We start from the raw sequence: 5,159 nt of genomic DNA, 5'->3' as shown, positions 1-5,159 counted from the left end.
GCAAGGCGCCCCACCTGAATATGTACTTCTCATGGTGCGAAGCAGCAAAACCAAAACCCAGGGTCCTGGGAGAGTACAGATATGAGTTTTTTCTCGCCAACTATGGTACAATCAGGGAAAGAGGGAGGAAGACTACAGGGAGATCACAGGTCCAGAGCTAGGAGGAAAGGGCCCCAATCTGCCAGGTCTCCACGGTCTTCAGGTCTCCACGTTTGTTTCGGAACACTACATCGTGCCGATGGTTCCAAATTCGCCAAAGGAGGAGGAGCCGCACCGCAGGCGAGTGCTTTTGAGGTGCAAGAGGAGGAGAAGGGACCTCCTAGATATCGTTGTAACTGAGGCCACGGTTGACACCAAGGGCACGCCATACATGCGTGACGCGGCAGCAGATAAAGAGCATGGTGGCTGCCTATTCCTGATCACATGGTTTTCTATTTTTCTCTGGAAATTTCAGCATGGTGGCTGCCTATTCCTGAAAACGACACAAACACAAAGAGGTTCACAAATCACAACCCTCAGCGGGTGGTGGCACTCGGCGTGCAGGATGGCGGCACTCGTCAGGAGGCGCCGGGGCAACGGCAAGTGGGGGCACGCTGGAGCTGGGCGGCCAGCCCGGCGATCGACGGTGCCAGGTGAGGACTGAGGAGTTAGGCAGGCGACGGCGGCTAGGGATTTGTGGTTCCCGCTGGGGAAACTAGCTAAGCTGGCACGAGTAGGTCGGCCAAAGGATTAGGTTGGTCTGTTTAGTTAGGTGCAGATAGATTATAGTATAAGAATACTTCTAATTTTAAATGAATGCTTGTGTTAGTCGGACTGGTTGTCACGCTCCTCCATCCATAGTGAGGTTTTTGGTTCGAACCCCAACAACGCTCTTTTTTCTCTGAATTTATTTATCCGTACACCCTGACTAGTGGGCCCACATTATGGAGAGAGAGTGTGCAAAATGAGATCAGGGATATTTTCATCATCTGCCTTCGGTCAACTTGCATTGACCTGACGGTAACGGTGAAAATGGTATTTTTGAGTACGTGTCCAATGGGACAGTGGCATTTTTGAGTAGTGAAAAGTTTTTGTCAGAGTTGTGTCGAATATTGTGTACAAGGTAGGTTACAGTTGGACTTGTAGTTGTATTGTGTTTAGATATGGTATGGAGTTGTGTTCAAGTAGGACACTTGTATCCCAGGCCTCTCTTATATAGCGGGGGTAGACACACGATGTAACCTGTGCCAACATAATAGCACAGGCATGCAAGGGGGAGCCGGCGCGTGTGCCGGCGCCTGGGTGGCCGGGTGCGGTATTGTGACGGTGTCACGGGGAGGAGCGCCCGTAGTCAGGCCCTGGGGATGTAGCCATATCAGTGAACCTCGTTAACAAATCTCGGTGTCGTGCTCGTGTGATTGCTTGGTCCTCAGATGATCGACGAAGTGCCTCGGATTTATTCTAACAGTTTTAATGACAGAACTGAGTAGTGTTATATAACCGATGGCAAAACTGATAAAAACCCTTTCTAAAAAGACAAATATTTAGAAACGAAGGGAGTATATCACAATCTGTGGAGACTATGTCTCTTTTGATTTATAGGATAGAATTATCATAGGAATAGGAATCTTGTAGGAAATGAGATGACATGTATCTAAAATCCTATGAGTAGAAATAGGAAACAAGATGTCATTTGGTTGACATCAAAGGAATTTTTCCATTGAGTCTAGGCTCTTTTTTATTTTCCTATGAAATGTGGAGGATAGAAACCAATCCTATGTAGGAATAGGAATCCATTCCTATGAACCAAAATGCTCTAAAAGAAAAAGTCCTATAAAAATCCTATCCTTTAAATTTTTTATGAAATTCCTTTAAACCAAAGAAGGCCTCATGCTCCATGCATGTCTTGCACAGCAATATGCACAGTTCTTAGTACTAGCTGGAACACTAAATTCGGCAGGATCAAGGACGGCTAGTTGTGCAGTTGTAAAACTGTAGAAAGTTTCGACTTAGGCTGGTCACAGTGGGGAGGAACTTAGAAGTAACATCACACACTCCAATACAACTTTGCTTATGTGGCACGTATTTAATGAAGAGAGAGGTGCTTGTGGTAACTAGCTAAGTTACCGGAACATCACACATTCCAAGAAACAATGAGTCTATAACCTAATAAATACATCGTTGCATGACACTACATAGATGTTCCTACCCACTATGGAGGTAGTAACATAGTCTAGGGAAGTGTGAAGTTACTAGCTTATGTTCTTGCCCATTGTGACCAGCCTTAGAGTTGCCTTGACTGTTGACTTCTCAAGGCTGGCTTCCCTACGGCCACTTATCCATTCGAAGTCCACACAATTAACGTGTCAGCTTCAACGGTGTCCATCCGCTACGTGCTGCTAACTGCCGGCCCTTCGAGAGATACGCAATTACGGGTCAACGCCACCCTGGACGGAAGATGGAAACTTTCTCACGGGGTTGACGACCCACATCACCGACGACCAAAAAAATCACCAACGACCAAACATTTCATGCATCCTCGCATGCGTTATTGCCGCTCGTGTCAAAGTCAACCACCGGCAGGCTACGTTGCATTTGTTGCCGTGCGCATGCATGCATGTGGTAGTACCGTTTTGGAAATGCGGGAATTGACTTGTTGTTCAATTGGCTAAACAAATCGTCGAGATGGTTTCCATCAGTGTGTGATCACCATCGTCCCCCTTCATGTGCACACCTAGGCTTCCGAAAATTTTGCCATTGTTCGAGTTACGGGTCAGAGCACAAGAGCACAAGCTCCAGCTAGCTAGTGGCCGGCCGGCCGGCCGCCGGTGCACTCCACTCCACCCCACTCTGCCCGGTCGATGGACGTGTTCCGCACGTGCGAGACGGTGGTGCGCCGGCCGCCGGCTAGCCTGACTTCACCCCTAACGTGGCACCGCATCAGACCTGTCAACTTCCTGGTCGCGGTCGAAGGGATGCAGTGACGGTCGCGTGGACTCGTCGATGGATCTCATCCGGCGCGCGAGGCGTCGAGAACGTGGAATGGCCGCCGGGCACATGCACCACGCTCGCGTCCACTTGTGGTGGAGTCGGTACAAGATCCACTTGAGTTTCTACGACCAGCCAAGGTCCGCGACAGCGACGCTCATGCAATGCAACGTACTACGTACAAAAACTCAAAACATGGAGGTTTCCTGGCCTAATCCTAGCGTGAGTCCAAAACAATACGTTTCCTTTTCTACTCCCACAATCAAGATCGGTCAAAGTCACTCGGTGGTTCACTTGTCTAGTCACTCGGCTACTGATCCAAACAGATCAATTAAGCACGTGAGTGCCGGAGTTCACGATCCAGATATAAAAAATGCCAAGAGCGATAGGACCGCTAACCGGATGCAATTTGATGAATACTCCAACTTGGTTCCCCCTCCGAAAAAAAATGTGAAACGATTGCCGCTCATTTAAGTAGGGCTAGAGTGCCAACATCGCATTCATGCCGGCTCAAAGTGGACGCGATCTCTCACCAAAACCGGTATTGAAATGGCGCGCCGACCGAGAGAATCACCTAGTCTCGGTGCATGTTCCGATGCTAGAGACGCTTGTCCGGACAAGGCTGGACAACCGTGTACCACATTCAAACCGGCGTCTGCCTGCCAGCATTAATTAAACAAGTTTGATGGTGTCCTGGCTAAGGGGCCTTTCACCAAGTCAACTTCCCAGTTGAGATGAGCTTTTCTTTTTCGGGAAGCACGTCTGTGTTTCTCATGAATGCATGTGCTATGCTTTTTTTTCTTTTGGGGAGGCACAGTTGTGTTATTATTTTTCTGAAAATAAAACTATACTTTTCCTCTTTTGAGGAGCATAGTTTCGCTTCTTGTGGAAGCACGTGATGTGCTCGTCCTTGCAGCAAAAAAGCATTGCTTCAAAAAAAATCCGCAAACCCATGAAAAACAATCAATAACCGAAAGGCGAAAAAAAAACTAAACCTAAATAAAAGCACGAAATGCATGCAGAAAAGGAGAAAACCAAAATCATAGGGGTACACCGGCGCATGAGACATGTTGGGTACTGGGCGCACCACTTGGCGCATTCCCAGGCAAAAAAACTAACCCATGCGGGAGCCCTCTATGGGATACCCCTTTATTAGTTGCCCCCTCATCTGAATGTTCCTTCAAAGCCAGGCCCATAGATACTTCAAGGTTCGTGCTTGCCAAAAATCTGATGCAACTTAAGCAACCAAATGTACCAAAATTCTATATAGTGGTGCTGGATGTGCCTAAGGCTAGCCATAGTGGGGGTAACTTAGGTAGTAACTTAACACACCCCAAGACAATTTTGCTTATGTGGCAAGCATTTAATGAGGAGAGAGGTGTTTGGAGTAACATAATATGTTACTGTAACATAGCGTTTCCCGAGGTAAAATGAGTCTATAAGGCAATAAATGAAACAATCTACGACACTACTACTAAGATACTTTGCACTATGGAGGTAGTAACTTAGACTAGTGTCATATGCATGACACTAGTATAAGTTACTCCCCACTATGACCAACCTAATAGTCGCCACTTCCATTTCCCTGCACCCTTATCCTCCTTCCCCCTACCCCACTCCCATTCGAGACCTCCTAAGTAGCACCTTGTAACGCCTCAGATGTAACTTTCCCCATTTGTACTCCAACTCTTGCCGTCTCCGGCGCTAAGTTATATTTATTTCTCGGGTTCGGGTCCTTGTCTCCGTGTGTTGTTTTCGTTTTCATGCATCTCATACCATGTCATCACGTGCCTTGCATTTGCATACGTGTTCATCTCATGCATTCGAGCATTTTCCCCGTTGTCCGTTTTGCATTCCGGCGCTTTGTTCTCCTCCGGTGGTCATTTCTAGCTTTCTTTTGTGATTGGGAATTAAACATTTCCGGATTGGACCGAGACTTGCCAAGCGGCCTTGGTTTACTACCGGTAGACCACCTGTCAAGTTTCGTACCTTTTGGACTTCGTTTGATAGTCCAACGGTTAACCGAGGGACCGAAAAGGCCTCGTGTGTGTTGCAGCCCAACACCCCCCAAATTTGGCCCAAAACCCACCAAACTCTGCTCCATCGTCTCGGTCGTTCGATCACGATCGTGTGGGCGAAAACCGCACCTCATTTGGACTCTCCTAGCTCCACTTATGCCTATATATACACAC

The sequence above is a fragment of the Triticum aestivum genome, chromosome 7A (genome assembly GCF_018294505.1).
Source record: "Triticum aestivum cultivar Chinese Spring chromosome 7A, IWGSC CS RefSeq v2.1, whole genome shotgun sequence".
NCBI lineage: Eukaryota > Viridiplantae > Streptophyta > Magnoliopsida > Poales > Poaceae > Triticum > Triticum aestivum.
The sequence above is the reverse complement of the archived record's forward strand: the minus strand, read 5'-3'. Positions refer to the sequence as shown.